Raw genomic sequence first — 11,859 nt, 5'->3', positions numbered from 1 at the left:
CTGGCATGTTAGCTTAATCCCTGCTGTCCTCCGACGACGGATATAGAACCGCGAGCCTCTCAAATCACAACATTTTCACGGTAACATTGTAAAATAGAAATGTGTCTCCCCCCCTCTCGGCCGAGCTTTCCAGTGGTCCTACTCCATTACATCCCAGTTAAGATTTCCTGCCGTGTCTCCCACCCCCCTCTGTTTCAGCGCGATGGTTCAGTCCGAATTCTAAGTAGCAATTCTAGGTCAGGTCTGTGTGCCAGTGAGGACAGCGCGAGACACCAGTGTCCTGCTCCCTGTGACCATCTCACTGAAAACACGTACTAACCTGATCTCTGTCTCAACCTCCCAGCCGCAGCGGCGGTTCAGCAACAAACTTGAGGAAGTTTTTACAGGAAACTGTCATAGGTCTGTATTAGTCATGGATGGATCACCGAACAGGCCTCCCGGGCACGGGCCCAGGCCCAGGGGTCTGTGGGGTCAGGGGGCCCCCGGGCCACGCATCCCCATGAAGTGACTGTCAATATGTCTTGTTTTGAAACTTTGTAGAACTCAGTTATAAAACCCGAAGAGGATAATCTCCAAGAGAGAGGTTAAATGACCGCGGGCACAAAACAACTGTGAAGAGACTCAAAACAACTGTGTAGAGACATGAAACAACTATAAACAAATGCAAAACAACTACAAAAATACACAAAAACTACAGACACAAAACAACAGGGAGACAAAAAACAACTGTGTACAGACATGAAAAAACAGCTACAAAGAAACAAAAAAAACTACAAACAGACAAAAAACTGTTGCAAAGAAACACAAAACAATTACAAATATACACAAAAACTACAGACACAAAAAAAATGCAGAGACACAAAAATTACAGAAACAAAACCACTACAAAGAAACACAAAATACTACAGACACAATACAACTACAAAGACACAAAACTATACAGACACACGTAACATCTACAGACACAAAACTACTAAAGAGACAAAAAACTATATGGACACAAATCAACTACAAAGAAACACAAAAAACTACAAACATAAAACAACCACAAAGAAAAACAAAGCTACAACAGACTCAAAACAAGTATCAACACAAAAAAACCACAAAGTAACACAAGAAAAGGACGCAAAGTGAACACAGAAGGTCAAAACAACCATAAAGGAAGATTTAAAATCAGGATTGTTTGGTTCATGATTTACGATTTAGGTGAACGTCTGTGCCTGGTAAAAGCTAATGTTTTAATCCGTCTGTACAGATTATACCAGATTTTCTCTTGTATCTTAGTTGTCTTCAAGCATGACCCAAGATAACACTGATGACATCATCAGTATCAGTCATTTTCTTGGACTTGACAAAGTCCCTTTCTCAGAAACTCAGAAGGTATTTTCATTGTTGCAGGAAGTGAGTAGTACTTGAATAGTACACTGGGGTCGGTTCATGTTCACATTTTCAGACGGTCCTGCCTGGAAGACATTCACAGTAATGCACTCTGTTGTCCACATGAAACGTGACAAATAAAAACAGAGACCTAGATAGAGAATTTCAAATCCAGTGTATTGTTTAACCTCCTCGTGCAGACATGGTGTGAAAGACAAAAGAATGTTCGCATAACTTCCTCAATTAAACCAAACCTTAAATTAGGTGACTGGTTTCAATAATGTGGCTGATCAGTTCATGTCCTACATCAGGAGGCCGTGGTTTACAGCCCTGCTGAATTGTATCGCATTATACTGAGGCCTGTTTCAAATATTTTGTCAACCTAATTTGTGTCAGTGAGGGTTGGGCATCATCAGTTATGCACATAGTGATCCATTTAATATTACAAGTGGAAAAACATAATCAAAAGATTAAAAAAATCACAGAGAATTTCTCAACTCTTATTATTTTCTTTAAGCCACGTTCATTCAGTGTAGTTTTAATTTAGTAAATTATGAGAAAAGTAATGAAATTAAAACATAGACTGATGTCACTTGAATGGATGAATGAAATTATGTTCAACCACAAAATTGCACACACACACACACACACACACACACACACACACACACACACACACACACACACACACACACACACACACACACACACACACACTCACATCTCAGCGAGGGACTATCTCAAGCCTCAGATGAAGAGTGAAACATTAAGGGCATACAATGTGAGACTGGTCCTACTCAATATTTAATCATGATACATTTCAAATCCAGCCCAAATGTGGGATCAGGACAACTGGGGATTGAATGAATTGGTGTTTAAGTGCACACATATTTAGTTGGCCTGATTGTGTGTGTGTGTCCGTGTGTTTTTCTGCTTTTTTTCATTTTCTGCAAACAGTTTTAGAGCATGGTTAAAACGTACAAGGACAGAATCATGAGTGTATTGTATCCTTTGAATTGCTTTTATAAAAGCAGCTCTGTCACTAGGTTGTTGGCAACAAGGCTTCTTTTGCTCACAGTCTTTAAAGTGCCAATATAGCGATGACAAAGTTCAGTGCAACAGCAGATTTGGAAGTGAACATGCGCAAAATAAGGATGGCATCCTCAACAGTCCTGTTTTGGTGCGTAGCACTTGTATCATTTAGGGCTGCAATTAACTCTATTTTCTTCATTCTGGATTAAAAATGATATTTATGAACTCTTGATTGATTGTTTGATCAATAAAACTTCTGAAAATGTTCTAAAATGTGCATTGTAATATCTGAAAGCTCAAGGAGACATGTTAAATTCACTTAATAAACTAAAGGTGTTCAGTTTGCTGGAGGACAGAGCAAAACAGCAAATCCTGACATTTAAGAAGATGGAACCTGCTGCACAAGTTTAGCTTAAAATGACTTAATTAATAAGTAAATTGTTGCCAATTGTGTTATATCATCTAATTAATCAGTCAACGGATCATTTCCACTCCAACTAAAATATGTTTTTGCACACCGTTAAATCAGTGTGAACTCTCTCTCTCTCTCTCTCTCTCTCTCTCTCTCTCTTTCTCGCGTCATGCGTGTTATCCTACCATGTTCCTCTCTGCATTTATTGCACATGGCAGCAGAGTACACAAGCTACAGTGCACCCGTTTCCAGCACTGAGCATTGTAGGATGACACTGTGCACAGGACACAAAATCACGGGATGCGAGCTGCATATTTGTGACTTTTGACAAGCAGGCCATGGCTGTGTCGGACATGTTTGCGCATGCTAGCAGAGATCAGTGACAACCACAAAGCTCTGTCTCTCTGTCTGTCTCTCTCTTTTTCTCTCTCATACACACACACACACACACACACACAGTCCCTCCCTCTCCAGATCTGTGTGTGTGTGTAAGTGTGTGGGTGTGTGCATGTGTGTATGATAAACCCCACTGGTGGAGTAACAGTAGACTGGCAGTATTCCCAGACTGGGTTGCATTAGACATGCACACTAGCAAAGCTCTTCAGGTCGATGTTCTGGCTCTCCAGCGCTGCATCTCTCTGGCATGACTAACCCAGAATACTTTGGAAACGGCAAAAACAAAACCCAGAATCTGCGTTAAAAAGAACTGGAAAAAACTGAATCATATTTATTGCACCCTGTGTGCTGTGTGCTGTGTGTGTGTGTGTGTGTGTGTGTGTGTGTGTGTGTGTGTGTGTGTGTGTGTGTGTGTGTGTGTGTGTGTGTGTGTGTGCTTGCCTGTTTGCCTCCTGCATGCAGGGGTGTGCGTGCATCATCCATGTGCAAGTGTGTGTTTAAGCAGGACACCAACATTGACTGTTCACTTATCATATTACCATATGCATTATTTAAAGCTTCGATAAACAGTCTTATGCTGGAGAGACACTGAGAGGGAAGGAAGAGGCACCACACACGTTATGGATAAAGACAGTAACTCTGGCAAATTAATATGGAGAGTCTTAATAAAACACTATAAAACACACGTAGAGCAGTGGCTGGGGGGTTAGGGTAATGGGGACTGTGTATTTCCACGGCTCCTAAAGCTGCAGAGGCTTCTCATGTTAGGGTTCGTTCATTAACAGGTATGTTGGCGAGGCTGAGAAGAACACTGGGACTGACTGGGTTATCAAAATACTGAGACAGTGAGCTCACTCGCACAGCAGTGAGGTCACTTACCAGAGTGTGGCAGCCTGACCAATTATCAGTCAGCCTGTTATCATGGTATGCAGTGTTGCTATGAGTTACAGCGACAAGCGCAGCCTCTCCGATCCCTAATGATGGCTGATGCAGCGAGATGCTGCCACTCGGCCGGTTCAACTCTAATTCCACTCCACTCCGTCGTCCGTGAACAGCCTCACACCTCCCTCTGTGTTAGATTTCAAACATAAAGACTGTAACAAATTAAATTGTTTCAACACCATTTCACCTAATTTCCTCCCTTTTAGGCTGTCCTCTTCCCTCCTGCTCCTGTTTACTGTCGCCTGCAACAGTGTTTTCTGACTCTTCCTCGTGGCAGGTGAGTGTAAACAAGCTGGAGGACTGAAACAATGTTAATTAACCGATCATTAACGAGTCGAGGCAGACCCTGGAGATCTAAGCAGTTGCCCACCCACCTGCGCCCCACCATTTCACTAACTGGACTGTTAATGACTAATCAGAGGCAAGAGCGATTAGAATGCCTCCTAACGAGAAGGATTTATGATCGCGAGAGTCCATCATGCTCATGTGGCGGAGGCCTCTACAGTGAAAACAGGAACTGAGCTCAGGTCCTGAGGCGGAAGAAGTGTTCAGGTCTTTTAGGCACCAAAATAAGAATGTAAAAATACTCGTTTTGCTGTTGTAGCTGCTCAGGGTGGAGGTAGTTTTGACCGAGCTTAGGGGTCGGGCCCCACTGAGGCGTCAAAAGATAAACATTAGGGGTCATGAGCTGATTTATGGAGAGAGAAAGGTTAAACAAAGTATTGTGCATCCCTTTTTCATTTCATTAGATGTACTTTTGTGTTCTTTTTGAAACAGGGTGGTGGTTAATTAGCACTGTCGCCTTAGAGCAGGAAGGTTCTTGGTTCGAATCTCAGTTTGGCTAATGCCCTTTCTGTGTTACTGTATTCTGTCACCTCTAAATGATGAGTGTGAGGGAGATTGTCTCTGTATGTCAACCCTGTGATTGGTGTCACCCCCTTTTCAATCATTGTTAGTCCAGGCTGTACCCCGCCTCTCGCTCAATGTCCGCTGGGATTGGCTCGAGTTCCTCGTGTAAATAGTGTAGATGATGGTTGAAATAGAAACATAGTGCAGATATACATAATGAGGTATTTTGTAAGATGCAAAAATGGATATGGATAATGGATAATGTGACTACAGCACTACTGAGTTTACTTACAAAGCTTACGTGGTTATGTTTTGGCCACTCACGGTCACGGCACTTGGTTGAGGTTATGGAAAAATGATGGTTCAAAACAGTGACTTGAATAACGAGACACAACACATTTCACATTTAACCAAAACCACACGCACTGCAAATTAAGAAAACACATGCAAATAGAAAAAACATGTGCGAATCAAGAAAACAACTCAATTTGACGACACATGTGTTGCAAAAAGTCACAACAAATGCAAATACAGAAAACGCGCTGCAAATTGCAAAAATGACAACAGAAATGTTTCCAGGGGACCCAAAAAAGTGATGAACCTGGCTGTCGTTCAATGCTCTGTGAAGGTTTCATCACAACATGAGTAGCAGACTTCAATAACTTCTCAAAGCACTGAACTACAGTGGTGCTGTTCATAAATATAGTGTGGTGCTCCATTCACTCATACACAAACCGTTGCCTGTGAACATCAAGGCATTGCCTACATTTGTCAGGAAAACTTCATATTTTCTCAAACTTTCAAGGAGGAAGGGTGGGAAACATGACAAGGGGCCCAAGTAAACAACCGTGGTTAAATTTATAATAAAATGAATTGAAATGCATAATCCTGTGTCTTTTTAATGCAACCTCCAGATGTGAAAGATGAAACTAAATCGTGGCACCGTCGCCTCAAAGCGAGAAGGTTCCTGGTTTGGAGCCTTGGGTTCGGCCAGGGCCTCATGTGTGGGGTTTGCGTGTTGTCCCTCTTCACTCCAGGTTAACTCCATCTTGGGGTTGGGTTAATTGGAGACTCTAAATTGGTGTGGATGTGAGCGTGAATGGTTGTGTGTCTCCGTACGTGTCCCAGTCCTGTGATGCGCTGGTGACCAGTTCAGGGTGGACGCGGCATCTCGCCCACTGTCGGCTGGGATTGGCTCTGGCCTCCGCCCTGTGACCCTCCAAAAGAAATAGATAATGAAGAGATAAGTACGTTAACATTGCACTTGCAGTACACTACTTGAGAAAATGAACCAAGTCACTTTCTATGTGAACGGCGGACATTGGTGACAATGGTGGCGAATGTGTACTTTCAAACACCTCCCTAACAGAAGAGCGCCCTGACTCAGTGAGTGCCTCTCTCCCCCTCTATCTTTGTGTATGAATGCTTACCGAGAGGAAGCGATAGATGCAGACATTCCACAACCCATATTCACCCTCACTCTATCTTGTTGCCATGGGAACCGAAGCAGACGGGAGACAGGTTCATATCGGCCTCCCTCAGGTCTCCCACAGTCACAGTCTCCTTCTCTCTCGCTCTGTGTGTGCTGTCAGAGCCAGCTGCTCCTGTGTGGGCCACTGATACTCGCTGATTAAAGGAAGTTATAATTTGATTTTCTCAGCAGGCGCCGTTTAATAGAGCAGTTTAACTAAAGCTGTGCCATCCCCAGGGCTTATAGAAGAAGAGAGAGAGAAAGAAAGAGGGCAATATATATAGAGAGAGAGAGAGAAGAGAGAGAGGGAGAGACAGTCATGCTAATCCCAAACACTGAGCCATCACCCCACCACCAAACTCTCCCACTCACTCTCCCGTTCTAATTCTGTTTGCCTATTTTATCGTCTCTCTCTCCCCCTCCATCTCTCCCCGTGTTCCTCTCGCTCTCCCTCCGCCTCTATTAATCTGTGCCTCCCTCATTACTTCCTCCCTCCTTTTAGTGAGGCAAACATGGGAGGGCTGGCTTCTCTATGTACTAGCTGGCTGTATTACTGGCCCATTGTGATAATAGTGTTTAATTATCCTCTCTGCTAAAATCAGCCCCATCACTCTGCTTCTCTTACCCAGCATCCCTTCCCACTCCTTCCCCCCTTCTTCTCCTCCTCCTCTCCCATCACCACCGTCTGTGTCTAATACTTCCCCCTGCCGCCCTCTCCCACTCCATGCATCTCTCTCTCTCTCTCTCTCTCTCTCTCTCTCTCTCTCTCTCTCTCTCTCTCTTCTCGTCTTCTCTTCTTCCACCCCGCCGCCAACCGCCGCTCCCCCGCCCTGTTCTCCAGCTATTTCAGACCCATTTAGCGGGATAAGCATCTTGAGACAGACAGAGGGGTTTTTGCTCTCTTTCAGAGAGAAGCGAGGAGAGGATATGGAGACTGGCATCCATGGTGCCCGCCTCAGAATACCAAACAGGGGCCCGGGCATCTTAATATGCAGTGTGGGACAGAGGCTGAGATCAAAAGACAGGCACAGACAGACAGAGAGAGAGAGAGAGAGAGGGAGAGAGATGGGTTGTGGGAGGATGCATGGAGAGAAGGAGAAGGGGGGAACAGAGACGAGAGGAGGAGAGAGGCAGAGATGGAGAGAGAGAGGTGAAAGGGAGGGAGTAAGTCCCTCATTTCTCTCCTCATCTGAGCATCCTTTCCCTCACATCATCATTTCTTCCCTACTCTCCTGCGTCACTCCCTTGACCCTAAGATAAATCGACAGCTTAATTACCACAGTGTGCAAATCTGCATGCCTGCCCATGCATTGATGTGTTTTGTGTGTGTGTGTGTGTGTGTGTGTGTGTGTGTGTGTGTGTGTGTGTGTGTGTGTGTGTGTGTGTCTGTCTGTCTCACCATCACACATTTGTTTGTGTACGCTGGGGGGATGTGGGTTGGATGGTGGCGGTGCCTCTGCCACCTATCCAGCCCGTCTATCTCCTCAGTCAATTAAGATCGTGAGTAGCTGTCCCTGAAGCGGTGTAGACAGGCTAAATGAAAAGGCACTGGATGTGAAATATGAATCATTAGAATACTGCAAGGACGGGCTGGGGGGGGGGAGAGAGGCAGCAGAAAGGGGAGGGAGGGTCTGCTAGGAAGATAAGGAGAAAAAGGAATGGAGGAAAAGGGGGGAGAGGAAGAATGAGAGAGCAGATAATAAAAGATTAACGTCACGCCTCTCAGAGTGGTGGAATTTCAAAAACCCTCCAGATCAAATTATTTATCCCTGTCTATAAAGGCAGAGGAAAAGAGGGGAAGAGAGGGAGATCAGGGGAAAATAAAAAGAGGGGGTTGGTAGAGTAGAACAGAAGGGGAAAAAATGAGTGAGGAGAGAGGGAGCAGAATTGAAGAATGGCTCCAAGACCTCTCTCACTGCCTTTGATGATGGTGCTGACAGAAAAACAAATGCTACGTGTGTTTGTGTGCATGTTCGTAGACAGAAGAGAGGGAAAGAGACGGACACAGGGAGAGAGAGAGAGAGAGAGAGAGAGAGAGAGAGAGTGTGCAGGCAGATGTCTGCATTCACTCTGTGGGAGGCTCAAGGCTGTTTGCCGAGGACAGAGAGACAAGGGAGGAGAAAAAGAGAGAGAGAGAGAGAGAGAGGGGATTAAATGGAAACCTGTTTACCTTTGATTCTTCGCTAATTTGCAGCGAGATGAAGAGCACAGAAAACAAACCACCTACGCAGCACAGCGCCACACCAAACCACACACACGCACATCAGTTGCCTGAGTCTCAGTGGAGTCCACACACACACACACACACACACACACACACACACACACACACAAACACACACATACACATTCATCTCTAGTTCACCGCCTCACCAGTGACATTGACATTTCTCTGTATGGACTGTGTAACCCCTGCTTGACTCCAGCTCTCCTCTTTTTTTCATTCCCCGTTCATTCTTCCACTCTCAACTGTATTTTCCACTATCATCCTTTCCTTCTTTTTTTTTGAATGTCCTGAAGTGAAAACCATTATGGTCCAGAATACCGGCAGAGCGTGTTGCTCAGAAACACATTGAAGAAAACACTCGTACACACACACACAGACAGACACGCACACGCAGGCGCAAAGTCCTTCCTCATTAGCCCTGATTCCCCCTGAGTGACATCTTTAACAAAAGGATGCAGCCTCTGCCGCCATGGCAACAGCCTCCTCCATCTCTGTGCAGTGCTTCAGTCTGTTTACATGATGGGATCTCACTCTCGTCTTTCCTCTCGCCCCATCTCTCCATCAGCTTCCCGTTCTCTATCACTCATCTGCTCTTCTTTTTTTTCCCCCTCTCCCTTTTTCCTTGTTTCTCACTCTACTTATCTCTCTCGTCACAATTTGCCTGCCTCCCCGTCTCCAGCTCCCTGTGCTCTCTCTGCCTCCACTCGCTGCTGCTGCTGCTGCTGCTGCTGCTTGGCTGATGATGTTATGTGTTGGTGTTATGTATACCAAGTGTCCCCCCTCTCTCCTCAGACTTTGGGGTGGACATATGTGTGTTCATGTGTGTCTGTGTGTGTGTGTGTGTGTGCGTGTGTGTGAAATAGGGTGTGAGGGACTTCCAGGAGACTCTGATATCTAGGCCACGGGAGTCCATGGCAGCCAGTGTGTCTGGTGTCACAGCAAATCAACTGTCAGCTGTACACCACCTGCCCGCCCACATGCTCGCACACACACACACACACACACACACACACACACAGACACACACACACACACATGTCCACCCAAAGTCTGAGGAGAGAGGGAGACTAAGAATAGAACACCCGGAGAGTGTTGCCGCTTCTCTCCTCCCACAGAGAAATGAGTCACCTGCACTCCACCGCTCCCCTCCAACTGTCTGTTTAGGCATACAGTAGTAGCCGTTAAGGTCTTCTTAGAGAAAAAATAAATAAATAAAAAAGCCAAAGCCAAGCAGACAGACGTCATCTTCAGCCCTCCGGTATGTTTCTTCCTTTTATTGACAGAGTGGGAGGGAGAGGGAGAGGGATGCGAATCGGTGAAAACACAAGAGAGATCGCTTCTGAGGCCGGGATTTGATTTGAGGCCAGCAGGGGTGCATGCGCTTGCGGAGGCCTCAACCACTAAAGCGTCTCCTGAGAGGATTTTCGGAGGCCTGTGTGCACATTAGTGTGTGTCACCTGGAGATATTAGTCAAGATGGATGTGTGATTGTCACTGCTTTGTTTGTGTATCTGCAGCAGGAGGCAGCATCTATATCCACAGAACACACACAAGAGATGTGTGTGTGTGTGTGTGTGTGTGTGTGTGTGTGGGCACGTATCATACAGAGAGATGTGTGTATATGCAGTGTATTTATGTATGTATGTGTGTGTGTGCGTGTGTGTGCTGCTCTCAGTCTGGTCCCTCTGTTTCCCTGCTGTCTGTGGCCTCCTCTTCCCCATGAATACTAATGTGCCTCAAACCCCAGAGATCAACCCTCCTCCCTCTCCCTTCACTCCCCCAACTCCCTCCCTCCTCCGTCAGCCTCCCTCCGTCCCTCTCTCCATCCCTGCCTCGCCTCGCCACAGTTTCCACTCGTTCCTCCGCCCCGTTTACCTTTCAACTTTCCCTCTCTTTCATGTACCCTTTTACACCCCATCTTTTTCTCCTCCCCAAACGCGCCCTCCCTCGCTTCCTCATCCATCCCTCCTTCCCTCTTCCTGTCACCTTTTTCTCCCCTTCGTTTTTACGTCCTCTCCTTTTCATCATCCCTCCTTGTCTCCTCTCACTACCTCTTGCTCTCCTTTTTACTACCTTATTTTCTCATCCTTTCCTCCCTCTTCATTTCCCCTCTCCTCAGCTCCTTTTCTTTTCATCACCAATTTGTTAAACATTCACCTTCTCATCTCCTTTACTTCTATTCTCCTTATTTTCTATCATTTCTTCCTCTCTCGTTGCTTTTTTCCTCTCATTTCCTTTGCTTGTCCTCCCATATCTTTTTCATTCTCTTCATCTTCGACTCATATACTCTTCTCTTTTCTTCTTTCCTTTCCATTTCATTTTATTTCCTTTGCTCTGCTCTCCTTTCTTTTAGTTTTCTTTCCTTTCCTCTTTCCTCTTTCCCTACTTCCTTCCCATTGCATTTGTTTCCTTTCCTTTCAGTTTGTCTTTTTTCATTTCCTCTCCTCCCCTCTCCTATCCTCTACTTTCCTCCCTCTCCTCCCTTCTTTACAGTACACCTCCTCAGGAGGACATGTAAATGAGGTCAGCACAGTCGAGTACATCAACCACATCACTCAGGTGTTTGCGTGGGTGTGCACGCATGCACCACATACGTGCACAAAATAAAATGTGTGTGTGTGTGTGGCTTTGCTTGTGTGTGATGCATTCCAGTCCTAATAAAGAATTTCCTCTCTTCAGCTGTATACCAGTGAACCAAGTGCTCCAATTACATAAACGCCTTCACCCCAATACATTTTGACATCCTGAAAATTATTCACGGCCTAATTAATTTTAAAATTGCATCCCATTTCTTGGCCTTGCCTTCTTCCTCTTTCTTTTTTTCACCACAAGCACTGGAAACAGATGATGAGCGAGGGTGAAAGGATGAGAGGAGATTTCGGTTCCTTGTGTAATGTAGAAGCTACTGCTCTACGGCAGCTGCTGACTGGACGTTCTCTAACTTTACTGCCTCTCCACACACACACACACTTAAAGGACGAGGGAGGAAATAAAACCCTGTGTCTGCAATGTGTGTGTGTGTGTGTGTGTGTAAGTGTGAGAGAGAGAGAGAGAGAGAGAGAGAGAGAGAGAGAGAGTGAGTGAGAGGGAAGAAAATGGGAGGAGATAAAGGGGGAGAGTTGTAGTTCAGTTATTTCCAGTAGAAAAGTTGTTC

At 45.3% G+C, this 11,859-nt stretch overlaps 1 protein-coding gene across 2 annotated transcripts in view; it reads right to left on the bottom strand.

The window, feature by feature from the left end:
- Positions 1 to 189, bottom strand: part of bcl9 (BCL9 transcription coactivator) — a 29,534-nt gene extending 29,345 nt beyond the window's left edge. For both annotated transcript variants that reach the window (XM_035173932.2, XM_035173929.2), the window contains exon 1: positions 1 to 189. The gene's annotated coding sequence lies outside the window, so the exon portion shown is untranslated.
- Between the last annotated feature and the right edge of the window lie 11,670 nt (positions 190 to 11,859).

Source organism: Hippoglossus stenolepis, chromosome 13 (genome assembly GCF_022539355.2).
Source record: "Hippoglossus stenolepis isolate QCI-W04-F060 chromosome 13, HSTE1.2, whole genome shotgun sequence".
Taxonomy (NCBI): domain Eukaryota; kingdom Metazoa; phylum Chordata; class Actinopteri; order Pleuronectiformes; family Pleuronectidae; genus Hippoglossus; species Hippoglossus stenolepis.
The sequence above is the reverse complement of the archived record's forward strand: the minus strand, read 5'-3'. Positions and strand labels throughout refer to the sequence as shown.